This window comes from Mirounga angustirostris, unplaced genomic scaffold (assembly GCF_029215605.1).
Source record: "Mirounga angustirostris isolate CCGP_5_RB_7025 unplaced genomic scaffold, mMirAng1.0.hap1 SCAF_4, whole genome shotgun sequence".
NCBI lineage: Eukaryota > Metazoa > Chordata > Mammalia > Carnivora > Phocidae > Mirounga > Mirounga angustirostris.
In genome coordinates, this window is record NW_026991712.1 from 148,517,574 (window position 1) to 148,537,840 (window position 20,267).

General features: G+C 40.4%; 1 protein-coding gene across 10 annotated transcripts in view; it reads left to right on the forward strand.

The window, feature by feature from the left end:
* Positions 1 to 589: 589 nt before the first annotated feature.
* The window catches only part of TUT4 (terminal uridylyl transferase 4), a 125,140-nt gene continuing 105,462 nt past the window's right edge, over positions 590 to 20,267 (forward strand). For 6 of the 10 annotated variants that reach the window (XM_045897689.3, XM_045897685.3, XM_045897688.3 and 3 more), the window contains exon 1: positions 591 to 1,074. The gene's annotated coding sequence lies outside the window, so the exon portion shown is untranslated. Of the gene's footprint in view, positions 1,075 to 20,267 lie in introns of all 10 variants that reach the window. The other 4 variants (XR_010410940.1, XM_045897693.3, XM_045897692.3 and 1 more) reach the window with 2 other exon arrangements.

Genomic DNA, 20,267 nt, shown 5'->3' on the forward strand with positions numbered 1-20,267 from the left:
GCTGCGTTTTAAAAAGAAAAGAATTCCAGCTTTGGTGGGCTTGTGGCAAAGGTGACTAGGCGGGTGTCGACCCTGGTTTCCTCCGTCTAGCTCCCCCTTGATGTTCAGAAGCCCGCGCTAGGCGCCGAGGGTCCGCGGAGTCTCGGGCTAGGCCCGGTCCGTGTGCCAGGCCACAAGGTGCCCGTCCAACGCCGGGCTTCCTTCGTCGGGGGCGGGGGGTAGCTTTGGAACAAGGCATAGAGGCGGCTTTCTGGCCCTTCTTTTCGCCGGGGGGCCTCGATAGGGCGGGAGGCCCAGGAGCTAGAGCTGAGCGGCGCGGCAGTGTCAGTAACCCCAGCCTGCTCAGGCACGCCGGCGTCCTCGTTCTCCCCAGTGGGGCCCCGTCGGGTAGCGGGAGCTCGCGACCCCCGCTCGGTGGCCCCGCCCCTCCTCGCGAGCCCCGCGGTGACTTCGACCCTCCCCCAACGCTAGAGGGCCCGCCCCCTCCTCGCGGGCTAACGAGTGTCCTCGCGCGCGCGCGCCCCTTCCCTCGGCCAGAGTGTGAGTGCGTCGCTCTCCCACCTCGGCCCCTCCCTATTGTTTCTCGCCGCCGCCACAAGCCTCCAAACGCAGCCCCTCCCCCCATTGGTGTTTACCGCTCCCCCCTTCCTCCGCCCGGGTTTAACAGGCGCCTTGGGGCCCCCAGAACCAAGGGAGGGGACGCCTGAACGCTTTCCTCTGCGTCTCCTCTTCCCGGTCTCCTCCGCGTCTCTCCCCTGCCCAACTCTCGGGGGTCAGGACTCCATTCAAGACTCCGTCCCTCCCTGCTCCCCTCCCCCCTTCCCTGGCTTCTCCTCGGCCCCCTCCCCTCAGCGGGTCCTCCTTTTTCTCTCCCTCTCCCTCCTCCTCCCCCACCCCATCCCTTCCCCCCCACAATGCAGTTCGCGGCGCGGCGGACATGGCGGTGGAGTCCTGAGCTCGTCGTGTCCCGGCCTCCAGCGGCGGCGGCAGTGACGGCGGCGGCGGCGGCGGGGGGAGCGGGAGCCACTGAGATGAGGAGGCGCCGCGCGCGCCTGTAGCTCGCGGGCCTCGCAGGTACGGAGGTTCCGGCCGCGACGCAGCGCCCGGCGCCGAGGGGGTGTGCTCCGGGAAGGCCAGGCGGCTCCCTGTTCGCCCTCCTCAGGTGCCGAGCCTCGCAGGTGTCGGGGGCTCGGCCCGAGCGTGTCTCAGCCGCCCCCTTGGGGCCTGACACTTCTTTTTTTGCCGGAATGGGCTTCGGGTGTCCCATGGGAAGGCTTAGATAAGGGAGGTAGGGGCGGCGGCGGCCTGGCGGCCTGAGGAGGGCATTGGGGCGCTTTGGGGGCCGAACTTCACAGAGAGGCTGAGGTTCTCGGCTCCCGGCCGAAACCTGTAGACCCGGGAGGCGGATTTTGAGTTAACGGGATTGGTGTGAGCATTCTCTTGGGTCCAGTACGATTCCCTGTCATGTATGCTTTTTCTTTCATTCCCCCCCTTAGATACAGATGTGCACATATAACATGCAAATATACACAGTCATGTAATACATAATAAATATTTTCTCCGGGCTCACCCTTTGTCGGGAAGAGAAAAGGCAGAGGTGTCTGTGTGGATTTCGTTTCTTGCTCGCCCGCCTTCTCTCTCCCCCGCCCCCCAGTCGAATGGTGATAATGAACGCTTTTGACGTGGGAAACTGAGATTCGTATTTGTAAACAGACACCACTAGCTGTGTGTGTTGCACGCCTCTGCGAGAGGTTTCAGGTCCTTTTGGTATCCGGATTGCAAAAGAATGAGATATTTAGACCTGAAAAAAGCACATCGTCGAGGTTTCTAGTCATACCTGAATGGGATGAATTGCTGTTATTTTAACAACGTTGATTGAACATTTTCTTTTCATAAGTTTATGCGATCTTTACTCAGATGAATTTTGAACCTGTGTAAGCTCTTGTTTCGGTGTACCATGTTTCTTCATTTTGATAGATTTTTGATACAAAAGTAGTTCCTTATACATGTGACATTCTACTTCATTTTGTGATCTTTTTAGTGTCTAGAAACGCAATTCAAATTGTGTATTGTTGGCGTGCATTTACTAATTAGCTGTAGTGGATCAGATTACCTTTTGTTTCCAAAACGCCCCTCTCCCCCGCCAAGTCTTGTAGTATCGAAATGTGTAACACTTGGTGAAACAGAACATATCCTGTTTCTAAAGTAATGAGAACTCTTAGCTAATAAAACTGGATAATCCCAACTGGATACGACAATTTAAGAGAGTGCCATACCAGGGAGATGAATTGTGGGATGGTTAAAAAGAAAAAGTTGACTTTTTGTTGTTGGTATCAGTCAGCATGTTCTGTATGTGAGTAAATTGTACGCTGAAATTTTCTTTAGGCTTAGCATCCTTGTAAGGTCTCCTTAAAAATGGGTGCACATTGCATCCTGGTACTTAATAGTCACAACTTGTAAAATTTTGAAATATTGCTTCATTTAGAATGCTTGCTTTAAGATAATTAATGAATTCACTAGTGTCTAGTGTGCTGTGATGCCTTTATAAACAAATTTTAAAGAGTGCTTCTTAAAAACCATATACTTTGGGGAAGATAAGCTTTTTATGCTTTGAAATTTTATGCATTTTATGCTTTAAAAATGTGATGGTTAATATAAACAAAAGAAAGTTGCTTTGAAAAAGAACTCTTTTAGGTAAATCTTCCTGTTATTTGCAATTTTTGACTAGTGTGGAAAATGAAAAAGCTTCCTTGAAATAGTACAGAGGCGGAAGTGAAAGTTATTGACATTTACTGTTTTAAATGTAGCAAATGTCTGAGTAGAAAGAGGAAATTAAGGTCTTTTCATTGTCTTAGGTCAAGTTGTTAGCAATGGAGATAAATTTACAAGATGTTACCATGCACATAAGTTTAGTTCAATTTTGTAATTCCTAAATCACACAGATTTACTTTTATTTTTAGTTCATTTAGCTAGAACAGTACAGTGTCTACGTTATAATTTTAGACCTTTTAACATAAAAATTTATAATTGCAATTATAAATATTTCTGGTTAATAAAAAGCTGTTTAAGGAGAATTTTTATTAGTTCTCAGAGCAGATTCAGTTTAGTAAGAGAACTTTTTTTGACCTCAGAGTTAACCTTGACATGCATAATAAGCATCAATTATGTTGTGTTCCTTTTTTTTTTTTTTTTAATGTTGTGTTCTTTATAGAATGTCAAATCAGGATCTGTGGGTAGAGAAAGTTTTTTGAATTTATTTTCTACAGAAAGTTTCTGCTTTCAGATAATAAATAAGACTTATCTATAAATGCTGATGCCAGTGCATTTTGTTTATCCTTAAAAAAAAAATCAGACCATTTTGATATAACAATTCAGTGAGATGTGTTATTTTCTAAAGTAAGCTACAAATGCTGGGATCCATAAAATAATGTTACAAAATTCAGTGAAAGTCATTACTGCAATATGTCCTAAAAAAGAAGAGTTCTTGAAAGACCTAAAACAAGGAAAAAACACTATAGTCTAAAGCAGGATAGATGATATATAGATTTTTTTCTTCTTAATCATAGAAGAATTAAGATTGCTTACATTGAAGTAAGTGAATTAGGATTGTTTACACTAAACTAAGTTTTAATTCTAGAATTCTAGATAATTGTGTAATTTGGGGAAATGTTTAAAAACCAGCATGATGTCCCCAAGTATTTCTTACAAATCCAAAAAAATGCAAAGATGAACAGTTTAGATTTTTTTCCCCCTTAAGTGAGAGATTTAATTTGTATGATGTGTTACAGTTTCTAAATTGTTCTCATATCAAATTAATTCATTGGGTGTCCATAATTATAGTGAGTTAAGGGGGAGAGAAAAGGAAACTGACATTTGAGTAACTGTTTTGGCATTGTGCTAGACATGCTTATGTCTTTTTTTCACTTGTTCAGTGTAACAACCCTATGAAATCTTTTTTTGTAGTTGAGTTCAGTCTCTGCTGAAGATCATAGAGTTAGATTCAGAGCAACTCAGTGTGTTCTTCCTATTACATATGCCCTGTTGCTTTTCAGATGTATAAGTAGTCTCTCAATTTTGTAGGGTAAACTGCCTAAGGTTACTCATTCATTAGTCATTTAATCATTCATCAAACATTTGCATTTGTACATTATGCTGGACACTGGTAGGTTTTAGAGATACAAAATTATTGAAGACAGTCTCTCCCTTCATGGAACTCAGTCTGCATATAATGTAGATAAATTATAACACACTAGACCATGGGAGTTCAGAGGGAAGAAGCTGGCTCTTGAGGGATGAGTAGGAATTTGCCAGGTAGAACAGGGGATAGTCTGGAGGCTGGTCCAGAGCTAAGGAGTAGCCTATGCAAAGATGGTAAGTTGTTATGGGGCTCAGAGTAGGATGAGTGAGAAATCCAATGTGGCAAGAATTGAGGATTTATGGATAGAGTGGTGAGAGAAATGGTTGGAAATACTAGCCAGATAGGGAAGGTTATTGTGTATGTTAAGGCCTTTGGATTTTTATTTTGCCAACAAGATCACCAAGTGAGATAGTGTTTGAGTTGTGATTAGAAGTGTGTTTTCTGACTCCTAGTTTAGTATTTCTTTCTCTTCAGCTTCCTTACCAACAGAGTTTACCCCTGTTTTTGGTGGACGGTCAAGCACCCTTTTTCATGCCATTCTTTTCTCCTCTTTCTTTCTTTCTTTTTTTTTTAAAGATTTTATTTATTTATTTCAGAGAGAGAGCACATGAGAGGGGGGAGGGTCAGAGGGAGAGGCAGACTCCCCGCTGAGCAGGGAGCCTGATGCGGGACTCGATCCAGGGACTCCAGGACCATGACCTGAGCCGAAGGCAGTCGCTTAACCAACTGAGCCACCTAGGCGCCCCGTTTTCTCCTCTTTCTAGTTGCTGTATTTCACATAAAACAGCTGGTTTTTTGAGGATCCTGAATGTTAAATTTCTTAGAATATTCTTTTGAGATAAAAATACTTTTGGAGGAAATCACTTGTTATAGTTACTTAGGAAGTTTTTTCATTCCTTGACTTGGGTTGGTTGACTAATTTCTAGTTTAGCACTAGAAAGCAATAGGATGGGGGGTTGGGGAGTGTGGGCTTCCTGCAAGCTCTGTGTTCATCAGCAAAAATGAGCAAAATGCTCATCTTTGCACAAAGCAGCCTGTACTTTCAAGAAATCGGTATGCCTATAAGTCAAATAATAGTCTGGTAGTTTTATTTATTTACAAGGATTTTATTTTTAAGTAATCTCTACACCCAACGAGGGGCTCAAACTCAGAACCCTGAGAGTTGCATGCTCCATGGACGGAGCCAGCCAGTTCCCCCAATAGTCTGGTAGTTTTAAGTGGGTATTTGATTTACAATGATAGGGGGCGCCTGGGTGGCTCAGTCGTTAAGCGTCTGCCTTCGGCTCAGGGTCCTGGGATCGAACCCCACATTGGGCTCCCTGCTTGGTGGGAGGCCTGCTTCTCCCTCTCCCACTGCCCCTTCTTGTGGTTCCTGCTCTCTCTCTCTTTCAAATAAATAAATAAAATCTTAAAAACAACAACAATGATAATAGATAACCTACTGCAATTTTACGATGTGTAATTTCTTTCTAAAGATCTTAAGTATTAACTCAGGTCTTCACAACAACCCTTTTGTATTATTCTCATTTACAGGTGAGGAAAAGAAGTGCAGAAGGGTTAAGTGTCTTGGACAAGATTTCACAGCTAGTTCGATGCAGACTTAGCATTTGAACTCAGGGTGTCTGAGTCTGGAGTCAGAGCTCTTAACCACCACGTTGTGTTTACCTCAAGCTTGGGTTGTCAAAATTTGGTATGCAGAGGGTGTTAAGTTCAGTATAGTTACATAGGTTGTCAAAAAATACATTGTAAGAAAAAAATATATTTTAATAATGTAAAGTGTGAATTATACATATAATAGTGAAATCTGTTTACATTTTGTCAGTCTTACCTGTACACTGTAGTTTAAATAACTGTCATTAAAATTGCTCAGTCAGGGGCACCTGGCTGGCTCAGTTGGAAGAGCATGCTATTCTTGATCTCAGGGTCATATATTCAAGCCCTGTGTTCAGGGTAGAGATTACTTAAATAAACTTTAAAAAATTAAAGTAAAATTGGGGCGCTGGGTGGCTCAGTCGTTAACCATCTCCCTTCGGCTCAGGTCATAATCCCAGGGTCCTGGGATCAAGCCCCGCATCGGGCTCCCTGCTCCGCGGGAAGCCTGCTTCTTCCTCTCCCACTCCCCCTGCTTGTCTTCCCTCTCTAGATGTGTCTCTCTCTGTCAAATAAATAAAATCTTTAAAAAAATAAAAAATAAATAAAAATTTAAAGTAAAATTGATCAGTTATTAAGTATTTAAGTGTTAGGTTAGGCTAGTGGTATTCAAACTCTGGGGACCTTTTTGAGGGGTTCTCTGAGTCACAACTGTTTTCATAGTAATATTAAGATAATATTTGCCTTTTTCCCTCTCCTGTCATCTAGAATGTGGAGTGATGTCTATACTATATGTGAAAACATTGCTTTGATGGCTGATTGAGTACGTAATAGTGTATTCTTTGTTAAAAATTTTTCTTTGAGGTATAGGTTACAGTATCATAAGACTCATCCTTTTAAAGTATAGAGTATAGTATATATTCATAAGGTTCCGTAACTATCACTGCTATCTAATTCCAGAACATTTTCATCTTTCCAAAAAGAAACCCTGTGCTCATTAGCAATCACTCCAAGCCTTTGGCAAATACTAAGCTGTTTTCTGTCTGTGGATTTGCCTGTTCTGGAATCATATGTGTGGCTTTTTGTGCCTGACTTCTTTCACTAAGCATAGTGTTTTCAAGGTTTCTCCATATTATATTATGTATTAGCACTTCATTCCTTTTTATAATATTGCATTCTTTGGAATGTGTTCTACGGAGATACCATGTTTTGTTAATCATTCATCATTTAATAGTCATTTGGGTTGTTTCCACTTTTTGGCTATTATGAATAATATTGCTGTGAATATTCATGTAAAAGTTTTTGTGTGAGGGGTCTGGGTAGCTCAGTTGGTTGAGTGTCTGACTCTTGATTTTGGCTTAGGTCATGATCTCAGGGTCATGAGATTGAGCCCCGAATTGGGCTCTGTGGTGAGTGTGGAACCTACGTGGGATTTTTTTCTCTCCCTCTCTCTCTGTCCCCACCCCCCATGCTCTTTCTCTTTCTCCTTCTCTTTCTCAAAAAAAAAAAAAAAAAAAAAAGTTTTTTTGTGGATGTATGTTTTCATTTCTCTTGGATATACACTCAGGAGTGGAATTGCTGGGTGTTTTGATGCATTTATGTTTAAAGATTTTATATTTATTTATTTGGGGGGGAAGTGTGCATGCTTGTGAGTGAGTGGGGGAGGGGCAGAGTGAAAGGAGAGAGACTCTCAGGCAGACTCTATGCTGAGCTTGGAGCCTGAGGCCCTGAGATCATGACTTGAGCTAAAACCAAGAGTCAGCCAAGGGTCGGATGCTTAACCCATTGAGCCACCCAGGCACCCCCATTTATGTTTTAACTTTATGAGGACCTCCCAAACTATTTTTCCAAGAGGCTGCACCATTTTGTATTCCCACTAACAATGTATGAGAATTCTATTTTCTCCACATCCTCACCAACACTTGTTATTGTTCATCTTCTTAATTATAGCCATCCTAGTGGGTGAAGTGGTATCTCTTTGTGCTTTTGACTTGCATTTCCTTAATAATTAATGATGTTGAGCATCTCTTCATGTGCCTCTTGGGCTTTTGTATATCTTATTTGGAGAAATGTCTATTCACATCCTTTGCCCATTCATTTATTTATAAAGATTAAAAAAATTTTTTTTTTAAAGATTTTGTCAGAGAGAGAGTGAGTGCAAAAGCAGGGGGAGTAACAGGCAGAGGGAGAAGCAGGCTCCCTGCTGAGCAAGGAGGCAGATGCTTAACCTACTGAGCCACCCAGGTGTCCCTATTTTTAAATATTTTATTTATTTATTTGAGAGAGAGAGCAAGAGTGGGGGTGGGGGAAGGGCAGAAGCAGAGGGAGAAGCGGACTCCCCGCTGAGCAGGGAGCCTGATATGGGGTTCAATCCCAGGACCTGAGCTGAAGGCAGACACTTAACTGACTGAGCCACCCAGGTGCCCCTCCTTTTCCCATTTAAAAAATTAGGTTTTTTTTTTATTGTTGAATTGTAAGAGTTCTTTATATATTCTGGATACTGGACTCTTATCAGATATATGATTTGCAAAAGTGTTCTCCCATTTTCTTTAAAAAAAATTTTTTTTAAGACTTTATTCTTGGGGCACCTGGGTGGCTCAGTTGGTTGGGCGACTGCCTTCAGCTCAGGTCATGATCCTGGAGTCCCTGGATCGAGTCCTGCATCAGGCTCCCTGCTCGGCAGGGAGTCTGCTTCTCCCTCTGACCCTCCCCCCTCTCATGTGTTCTCTCTCTCTCTCTCTCATTCTGTCCCAAATAAATAAATAAAATCTTAAAAAAAAAAAAAAGACTTTATTCTCATCCATTTGAGAGAGAGAGAGAGAGAGAGCACAAGCAGGTGGAGAGGCAGCAGGAGAGAGAGAAGCAGGCTTCTCACTGAGAAGGGAGCCCGATAACGCGGCTCCATTCTAGGACCCTGGGATCATGACCTGAGCTGAGGGCAGATGCTTAACCAATTGAGGCACCCAGGCACCCTCTTTTTAAAAATTTTAAAAATTGTGGTGGGCGCCTGAGTGCCTCAGTCGTTGAGCGTCTGCCTTTGGCTCAGGTCATGATCCCAGGGTCCTGGGATCGAGTCCCGCATCGGGCTCCCTGCTCCAAGGGAAGCCTGCTTCTCCCTCTCCCACTCCCCTTGCTTGTGTTCCTGCTCTCGCTATCTCTCTCTCTCTGTCAAATAAATAAATAAATAAAATCTTAAAAAAAAAATTTAAAAAATTGTGGTAAAATATATCTAACATAAAATTTACCATTTTAAACTTTTTATGCATACATTCAGTGATATTAGGGACATTCACATTGTTGTGCAACCATCACCGCTGCCCATCCCCTGAACTTTTTCATTTTTCACAAACCAAAACTCTTTTCCCTTTAAGCAATAGCTCCTTAGCAACTACCATTCTACTTCTGTCGCAATGTATTTGACTGCTCTGTGTAATTGGAGTCATACAGTGTTTGTCCTTCTGTGACTGAAATTTCATTTAGCACAATGTCTTCAAGGTTCTACCATGTTGTAGCTTGTATTAGAATTTTCTTTTAAGGCTGAATGATTATTCTATTGCATGTATATACTACGTTTTGTGTATTCATCTGTTGATCAGACTTTGGTTGCTTCCATCTTTTGGCTATTGTGAGTAATGCTGGTGTGCACATGGGCATACAAATATCCGTTTGAGTCCCTGCTTTCAGCTCTTTGGGTGTATACCCAGAATTGGAATTGCTGGTTCATATGGTAAATTTACATTTAATTTTTGGAGAATTTGCCATATTGGTTTTTTTTTTTTTTCATTTTCTTTTTTTTTTTAAAGATTTTATTTATTTGTCAGAGGCAGCACAACCAGGGGGGAGTGACAGGCAGAGGGAGAAGCAGGTTCCCCACTGAGCAAGGAGCCCGATGTGGGGCTCAATCCCAGCACCCTGGGATCATGACCTTAGCAGAAGGCAGACTCTTAAACGACTGAGCCGCCCAGGCATTCTGGTTTTTTTCATTTTCTTGAGTAAAGTATGTTTTTGAAGCATGTTAAGTTTTCAGTTTTGATAAAGTCTGATTTATGTGTTTTTTCTTTGTTTGCTTTGCTTTGGGAGTCATACCTGAGAAATTATTGCCTAATCCAAGATTATAAAAATTTATACCTCTGTTTTCTTTTAATAGTTTTATAGTTTTAGCTTTTACATTTAGGTCTTTGATCCATTTTGAGTTAATTTTTGTATGTGGTGTGAGGTAGAGGTCCATCCAGCTTTATTCTTTTACATGTGGGTGTCTAGTTGTTCTACCATTAATTGACAAGACTATTCTTTCCCTTGTTGAATGGTCTTGGCATCCATGTTGAAAATCAGTTGATCATAGGGGCACCTGGGTGGCTCAGTCGTTAAGTGTCTGCCTTCGGCTCAGGTCATGATCCCATGGTCCTGGGATCAAGCCCCACATCGGGCTCCCTGCACCGCAGGAAGCCTGCTTCTCCCTCTCCCACTCTCCCTGCTTGTGTTGCCTCTCTCGCTGTGTCTCTGTCAAATAAATAAAATCTTAAAAAAAAAAAAAATCAGGGCGCCTGGGTGACTCAGATGGTTAAGCGTCTGCCTTCGGCTCGGGTCATGATCCCAGGGTTCTGGGATCGAGTCCCACATAGGGCTCCCGGCTCAGCGGGGAGCCTGCTTCTCCCTCTGACCCTCTCCCTTCTCATGCTGTTTCTCTCTCGCTCGCTCTCTAAAAAAAAAAAATAAATAAAATCTTAAAAAAAAAAAAATCAGTTGATCATAAATGTCTGTGTTTATTTGTGGATTCTCAGTTGTTTCTGGATTCTCCTTTGAACTGTATGTGTATTCTAGTGCCAGTACCACCCAGTCTTGATTATTGTAGCTTTGTATAAAGTTAGCTTTGTTCTTTTTCAAGATTGTTTTGGCTATGTAGAGTCCCTTGCAATCTGATAGGAGTTTTAGGATCAGCTTGTCAGTTTCTGCCAAAAAAAAAAAAAAAGCAGTTGGAGTTTTGATAGGAATTGTGTTGAATCTGGTGATTAAAAGTGGGGAGTATTGTTATCTTACTATTAAGTCTTCCAATCCATGAGTATGAGATGTTTGTGCATTTACTTTCATTTCCATTAAATAGGCCTTTACCTATTTATTTCAACAGTGTTTTATAGTTTTTAGTGTACAAGCTTTGTACTTCTTTTGTTGAATTTATTCCTAAGTATTTTATTCTTTTTGATGCTATTGTAAATGGAATTGTTTTCTTAGTTTCATTTTTGAATTGTTCATTGCTAGTGTATAGAAATACAACTGATTTTTGTATATTGGTTTTGGAGAGTAACCTTGCTGGACTCATTTATTAGCTCTGGTGGTTTTTTGTGGATATCTTAGGATTTTCCTTATGTAAGATCATGTCATCTGCAAATAGACATAGATTTACTTCTTCCTTTCTGACCTGGATACTTTTTATTTCTTTTCTACCTGGGTAGTACAGTGTTGAATAGAAGTGGAGACAGTGGACATCTTGTCTTGTTTCTGTTCTTAGAGGAGAGAACATCTAGTCTTACACTATTAAGTATGATGTCACCTGTGGGTTTTTCTTAGATGGCCTCTGTCAGGTTGAGGCAGTTTCTTCCTGTTCCTGGTTCATTGAGTGTTTTTATCATAAAAGTTTGTTAGGTTTTATCAAATGCATTTTTGCATCTTTTGAGATGACTGTGGTTTTTGTCCTTTATTCTATTAATGTGGTATATTACATTGATTAATTTTCAAATGTTGAACCAACCTTGCATTCCCGGGACACATACCACTTGGTGTCCTGGTCTATAATCATTTGGTTTGCTAGTATTTTGTTTAAAATTTTTGCATCTATATTCATATGAGACATTGGTCTATAATTTTCTTGTGATGTCTTTGTCTGGTTTTGGTATTAGGGTAATACTGGCCTTATAGAATGAGTTAATAGTGTATTCTTGTATTTGAAAAATTTCTCAGTTAACGAGTAGCTGTAACCCACACACAAAAAAGTTCTTTGGATCTTCAGTAATTTTTAAGAATATAAACACATCCATGGGGCACCTGCGTGGCTCAGTTGTTAAGCATCTACCTTCGGCTCAGGTCATGATCCCAGGGTCCTGGGTTCGAGCCCCACATCGGGCTCCCTGCTCAGTGGGAAGCCTGCTTCTCCCTCTCCCACTCCCCCTGCTTGTTTTCCCTCTCTTGCTGTGTCTCTCTCTGTCAAATAAATAAATAAAATCTTAAAAAAAAAAAAAAGAATATAAACACATCCTGAGATCAGAAAGTTTGAGCACTGCTGGTTTGGGTGAACAGACCTACCTTCGTGCCTATGCATTGAACCCCAAATTGGGACTCTTGTTTCTTATAGTCCTAAACCAGTCCTGTTTGTGTCACTTTAGGCAAGTCATAAACTTAGGGTGCCTCATTAGTGTATAAAATGGATAGGCGCCTGGGTGGCTCAGTCGTTAAGCATCTGCCTTTGGCTCAGGTCATGATCCCAGGGTCCTGGGATCGAGTTCCACATAGGGCTCCCTGCTCAGCAGGAGGCCTGTTTCTCCCTCTCCCACTCCCCCTGCTTGTGTTCTCTCTCTCACTGTGTCTCTTTCTGTCAAATAAATAAAAGAATCTTAAAAAAGAAAAGTGGAAATACTGGGGCACCTGGGTGGCTCAGTCGGTTAAGCGTCTGCCTTTGGCTCAGGTCGTGATCTCGGGGTGCTGGGATTGAGCCCGGGCTCCCTGCCTAGCAGGGAACCTGCTTCTCCCTCTTGCTCTGCCCCTCTTCTCTGCTTGTTCTCTCAAATAATAAAAAAATAAAATCTTTATAATGGAAATACTATAAGACTGTATTAACTTCATAAACGTGTAAAGATAAATGAACATACTAAACATGTATTAGCTGATGCTTTGTATCTTCAAAAAATTTTTTTTTAGAACTGAAAAATTTGTAAGAGCTCTGGATATTTTTGCAGGAACTTGTGTTATTATGTGACAGTGTCTTGAATTTTTTTTTTTTTTAAGATTTTGTTTATTTATTTAATTGACAGGGAGAGAGAGAGACAGCGTGAGAGGGAACACAAGCAGGGGGAGTGGGAGAGGGAGAAGCAGGCTTCCCTTGGAGCAGGGAGCCTGATGCGGGGCTCAATCCCAGGACCCTGGGATCATGACCTGAGCTGAAGGCAGTCACTTAACCAACTGAGCCACCCAGGCATCCTGACAGTGTCTTGAATTCTGCTGCATAGATTAAAAAAACATTAATTTGTCTTTGGAATTTGTATTTAAGTTTTCTGTGATAATACCAGTTTTAAACCAGGGATTTTCAGTATATGAGAATTATACTTCCCTTAGGAAGGCATTTTATAATTACTAGGAACCACTCAGAATTATCATCCTCTTCCTCATTCTTTTGTTCCTCTTTGTTTCTGTTGGGAATATATATATTCTCTTTCTCAGATATATTAGAACAGAAAAAAGATTGAGAACCATTACTCTATCCTAATCCTTTAAGGGATGTAGCTCATTTTCCTCACATCTCAAAGCCAGGAAACCAGACCCATATTTTCTACATATTATCTATTTATTATTCTTTGTCTATAGTTCCTCTTAAGACTGGTGGCCTGCTGCCTATATTTCTTATTTGACTTGGCATTTCAGTCTAGGAACCTCTGGATCATTCTCTTATATTCACTGATACTGGATGTAATTCTTAACATCATATTGGCAGTTGGACATTGAAGGTCATCTAACACCTTACCTTTATTTTGCCTTAATTTCTGTATTCCAGTGGTACTCAATTCTACATTCCTTGACACACCTACTCATATGGTTAAAAAATGGTTCTGCTTCTGACCAAAATCTCGAAAATATTTATATGTGTATCTTTTTCATTTCTTTAGTTTTCTGATCTATCCTTAATCTCTATATGTAACATCTTTTTGGCTTTATCCCTTTACCCAACTCATACCATTACTGTTTTTTTCCCTTACTCTTTTGAAATAGTCATTCTGTCAGTCCCCTACCCAGTATGAATTAAAATATTTGCTAGCTGTATAAATTAGTAGACTGGTATTTTATATATTTAGTTAGGTCCTTAACATAGCTTGCCAGAATTTTAGCTTTCTTTCTGTTCCTCACATTTGCTATTGTTTTACTCCTGTCTTAAGCCCTCTACTGCCCTCTGCTTTTCTCACTCAGTGCTGCCTTCTCTTTCATAGAACATTTAAAATTTTGTCTTCATAGTTCTTTGAGATAATGATACGTGGTCCTCGCAAAAGAGGCTTCTTTAGTCAAATAAATCTGGGAAATGTTGTAAATTACCTCTCTCGGAGATTTGCGGTACTTATAAGCATATTGAAGAGCCTGAAAGATTATTCTGGAGAGAAACTCATTTAACTTTAACACAACCTCTCCCCCTTCCCAACTCTACTTAAATTGCTTGTGATAAGGCCCTAAATAAGTTAATGCTTCTTACTACTATTGATAATTACTATTACTTACCTTATGGACTTATTTCATTTTCCTCTCCACTCTCTTCCTATTCTGAAGTTAATCTAAAACAGAAATTGTGCCACTCTTCTGCTTATCAATCTATGCCTTCTTTTTGCTTAAAGTGTAAACTTGACTTGGTATGTAAATGTGTGCACCAGTTTACATTCTCTGTTCATCTCCTGTATTCACCATTATGCATGCTATTTTATGGTTATAAAAAGCTTGCCAAAATTTTAAAAATACATTTTGTTTAGTATATACAAATCTTATTATTCGGTCTATCCCTTCTCATTCTCTCTTCTAAGTGGGAAATTCTTTCTTAGCCCAACTGTTATTTCCATGATAAAGACTTTTCTAAGGCTCTTTCCACAGGGTTTCCGTAACATGTGTCACATAATATATTGTCATTATTTGTTTATATGACTGTCTCCCCTTTTACACATGAGCTCATTATTTATCATTAGATCTTCAGCTTTTAACCCATCACCTTATATGTGAATGTTGACAAATAATCTTTGTTAAAATGAATTCCAGATTTATATTTATTTACCTGAACAAATGCAAACCCAGCTACATAATTTGCGGGGTGAAGTACAAAATGAAAATGCAAGGACTTGCTCAAAAAGTAGGAAAAAAGTACCGTTAAAGTTACTAAAATATAAAGCTTTTTCCTTTCTTCTGTGATCTTTTTCTCCACTTGTTACGGTGGTATAGATATACTTTTATTATTTTTATTTATTTTTAATTTACTTTTAAATGTCATTCTAAATATAGAACAATTAAAAAGATTTTGTTTTTAAAAAAGATTTATTTGCGATCGCACGCGTGTGCGTGCGGGCATGCACGCGGGGAAGAGGCAGAGGGAGAAGCAGTCTCCCCGCTGAGCAGGGAGCCCTATGCAGTGCTTCATTGGAGGATCCTGGGATCATGAGCTGAGCCCTGAGCCCAAGTGAGACATTTATAACTGACTGAGCCACCCAGGCACCCCTAGAACAGTTAAAAATTTTAAATTAAGTATAAATTTTCTTGTTCATCTTTATATTGTTCAGTGTTATCTCTAAGTGCATATATAAGAGCATTTAACTCTTATGTGGAATTGCTGGTATTTCATAGCTTGTACTTTTATATTGTATACTTGTATATTTTATTTTATTTTTTTACCAGAAAACACTGCACAATACATACTCAGCTATTTTTATTTCACTTTTTTTTTTAAGATTTTATTTATTTATTTGGCAGAGAGAGAACGCACACAAGCAGGGAGAGCGGCAGGCAGAGGGAGAGGGAGAAGCAGGCTCCTCGCTCAGCAGGAAGCCTGATGTGGACCTCCATCCCAGGACCCTGGATCATGACCTAAGTCGAAGGCAGACACTTAACCAACTGAGGCACCCAGGCACCCCTATTTCACTTTTTTTTTTTTAAAGATTTTATTCATCTATTTGAGAGAGAGAGAAAGAGAGATGAGAGAGAGCACGAGCGGGGAGGAGAGGGAGAAGCAGGTTTACTGCTGAGCAGGGAGCGCATTGCGGGGCTTGATCCCAGGACTCTGGGATCATGACCTGAGCGGAAGGCAGATACAGAGGCATCTGCAGAAAGCTACCCAGGCGCCCCCCTATTTTACTTCTTATACTTGTACATTCCACCAATACCCTCTACCTTCCTGTTTTTTGTTTGTTTTTTTTTGATCTTTTATTTATTTAAGTAATCTCTACACTCAGCATGGTGGGGCTTGAACTTAGGACCCTGAGATGAAGAGTCTCATACTCTTCCAATTGAGCCAGCCACGCACCCCAACATGTTCTACCTTTGACTTTGGCAGGACTGAAAGGAAAAGGAACTGTGGTTTGTTCTGTCATTCCCTTTCCTTCTGTGTCATCATCATTTTTAGCATAAGTGGTTGGTTAATACAGGGAAGTAACATGAGTAAGAAAAGATACAATAGGGTTTTTTGTTTTTGTTTTTTTGGTCACTATTTTTTAGACACCATTACCTTTCTTCTGTGTTTGAAGCAAGGTATGGTTCAGGTAGAAAATGTGGCTTCTTGGCTTACTTGTTTGTAGACAACATGCTTACCTTAAACTCACTTTGAGTCCTGCTGAATTCCTACATATGGTGGTTTCACTGGAATTCTGTGCTTATGGGCATCACCAAAGCTATATAAAAATGAGGTGGAACGGAATGTCAGACATGCATTTTGCATGTATCTCCTCTGCTCCCATGCATGTTCTATTGTCTCATCAGACTACAAAACACAGGGCCACCTGGGTGGCTTAGTCAGTTAGGTGTCTGCCTTCAGCTTGGGTTGTGATCTTGGGGTCCTGGGATGGAGCCCCGTGTGGCCTCCCTGATCAGTGGGGAGTCTGTTTTGCCCTCTCCCTCAGCTCCTCCCCCTAACTCATGCATGTATGTGCTCTCTTTCTCAAATAAATAAATAGAACCTTAAAAAAAAAAAAGATCTCAAAACACAGATTCATAGATAAAATTAACAATTTCAAGATGATGACAGCAATTTTAAACCAAGCACAGGGTCTTCTTTTCTGAGCAGGGAGCCCTGTGTGACTGCACAGATCACATGTTCCTGAAGTTAGCCCTGAACAAAAGGATTGAAGGAAATAGTAACATGCATTGAGACAAAGAGGCTGCCATATTTCATGTTGTACCATTATGATGAGAATTGTTAATACTTTTTAAAGATTTTTATTTATTTATTGGTCAGAGAGAGAGAGCACGAGCAGGGGGAGCAGCAGAGGGAGAGGGAGAAGCAGGCTCCCTGCTGAGCAAGGAGCCCGATGTGGGACTCGATCCCAGGATCCAGGGATCATGACCTGAGCCGAAGGCAGACGCTTAACAACTGAGCCACCCAGGCGCCCAATACTTTTTTATTTTTAGGCATTGTTGTGTTCTTTATTGCCTTGAAGTTAGGTGCAGCCGAGTGACCTGTTCTGGTAAATGAAATGAGTAAAGGTAATCAGTGCTATTCCTTCTTTCCCTATTTTACTAAAAGTGAGAAGTTAGCAAAGCAGCTTGGAATGTTGAGCAAATGCTTGAAGGTTAGCTGCCTTTAGAGCCACCTGAATTCATGGAGGATTTTACATGAGTTGATAAATCAACTTATGTTGTGGTCATCATTGAGTTATAGAGGCATTGTAACCTGGCTCATTCCGAATGATAGTTTGTCAAATTTCAAAAGCCTTGTAGGACCAGCACAATTACATATCACAATTTTTGGATCTAGGGGATATACTAGGTATTCCCAACAAACAAGTAAACCCTCTCAAAAAGTGTTAGGTATACATTATAAATAGGAGCTGCTTGATAATAGAAGAATCAAGAGCTCTCTGGCGAAACTCACATCACAGAATTCTTCATCTATAGAGCTAGTTCTTGGTTATTTATAAAGATGAAAAGGAAATTGTGGCTTGGGTGATTTGGGGACCCACATAATCTCCGCATCACGTTAGGAAAAGAACCCTCAAACAGTTGACAATCTTGGGCCAACAAATTGCTTGTGTAAAGAAGCATACTTAAATTTCTTTTGACAATTGCTGGTAAGGATTTTAATACATAATAAAGTGGCCCCAAAAGCTTAAAGGATGAGCAAAGAAGGAAAAGGATTCACCAATCCAGAAAAAACTAAATAATTGGGGGCTTTGGGTGAATATCTAGATAATTAATTTGGAAATCCCATTTATTCACAAAACTGACTTTTTTGAGAGAAGGGGGCACAGTTCTACTTACCTTTGATCATAAAAATTCTGTCAGTTGATTTTACCCATATAAAATTTATTTTTTTAAAAACTTAAGCTATTTTAGAGTGATTAACATTTAAAATTTGAGGTCCATGATACCTTATATATGCTCAGTGCACATTATTTTGATTAAACTTTTTTGTTTCAAGTTTTTTTTATTGTAAAATATACATAACATAAAACTTACCATTTAAGTGTACAACTCAGGGCATCGGTACATTCACAGGGTTGTATCATCATTACTATTTTCAGAACTTTTTTATCATCCCAAACAGAAACTCTATACTCATTGAACAGTATCTCCCATTCCCCTCCGCCCCAGCCCCTGATAACTTATATTCTATTTTCTGTCCCTGTGAACTTATTTATTCTAAATATCTTAAACAATATTTGTACTTTTGTGACATTTCATTGAACACAATGTTGTCAAGGCTCGGGGTGTCTGGGTGGCTCAGTGAGTTGGGCATCTGCCTTCGGCTGGGGTTGTGATCTCAGGGTCTTGGGATCGAGCCCCTCATCAGGTTCCTCGCGCAGTGGGGAGTCTGCTTGTCCCTCTCCCTCTGCCCCTCCCCCTGCTCGTGTTCTCTCTCTCAAATAAATAAAATCTTTAAAAACAAAACAAAACAGTTTTGTCAAGGTTCATCCATGCTGTAGCATGTTTCAGAATTTCTTTCAATGGCTTAGTAAAATTCCATTGTATGTATATACCACATTTTATTTATCCATTCATCTGTTAGTTATTTGGGTTGCTTCCACCTTTTGGCTATTGTGAATGATGTTGCAGTGAACATGGGCATACAAATAAATAACTGTTCAAATCCCTGCTTTCAGTTCTTTGGGATACCTACCAAGGAGTAGAATTACTGGATCATATGGTAATTCTATGTTTAAGTTTCTGGATCATATGGTAATTCTATGTTTAAGTTTTTGAGGAACTGCCAAACTGTTTTCTGCATTGGCTGCATCATTTTATTCTCACCAGCAGTTGCATGAGGATTTCAAAGATTTTATTTATTTGAGCGAGAGAGAGCGAGAGAGCGAGAGAACAGGAGTGGGGGAAGAGGCAGAGGGAGAGAGAGAAGCAGGCTCCCCACTGACCAGGGAGCTGGACACAGGACTCTATCCCAGGACTCTGGGGATTGTGACTTGAGCCGAAGGCAGACTGCTAACCAACCGACTGAGCCACCCAGGCGCCCTGTGTGAGGATTTCAAACTCTCCATATCCTTACCAACATTTGTTATTTTTTGCTTTTTTGATAATCCTAGTGTGTATGAAGTGGTGTTTTTTTTATAGTTTTGATTTACATTTTCCTAATGACTAATGATGTTGAGCATCTTTTCATGGACTTATTGACCATTTATTTATCTTTGGAGTAATGTATATTCAGGTCTTTTGCCCATTTGTTAAGTGGTTTTTCTTTTTGTTGATAAATTGTAGGAGTCTGTATATTCTGGATACTAGACCCTTATCAAATACGTGATTTGCAGATTTTTTCTCCCATTTTTTTTTTCCCACTTTTTTGGTAGTGTCCTTGCTGAACACATGTTTTACTTTTTTTATTGAGATGTAATTGACATATAACATTAGTTTCACTACTGTACATTATGTACAGCATATGTACAGCATACTGATTTGATATTTGTTGTATATACTGTGAAATGATCACCACAATAAGTCTAGTTAACATCCATCACCACACAGTTACAAATTATTTTTTCTTGTGATGAGAACTTTCAAGATTTACTCTTTCAGCAACTTTCAAATGTACAACACAGTATTATTAACTGTAGTCACCATGCTGTACGTTATATCCCCAGAACTTATTTTTTTTTAATAACTGTAAGTTTGTACCTTTTGACCACTTTGACCTATTTTGCCCACTTCCTTCTTCCCAGGCCCAGCCTCTGGCAACTACCAATCTGTTCTGTATATCTATGAGTTCATTTTGTTTGTTTGTTTTAGGGTTTACATGTTAGTGAGATCATACAGTATTTGTCTTTATCTGTCTCCCTTAACATGTCTTCAGGGTCCATCCCAGTCGTTATAAATGGTAAGATTTTTTACTTTTTTATGGCTGAATAATATTGCATTGTATATACATACCACATTTTCTTTATCCATTCATCCATGCATGGACACAGGTTGCTTCAATGTCTTGGCTATTGTAAATGACACTACAGTTAACATGGGGGGGTGTGCAGATACCTTTTTGAGTTAATGTTTTTGTTTCCTTTGAATAAATGCCCAGAATTGGAATTGCTGGATTATTTGGTAGTTCTTTTTAATTTTTTGAGTACCTCCACACTGTTTTACATTGTGGCTGTGC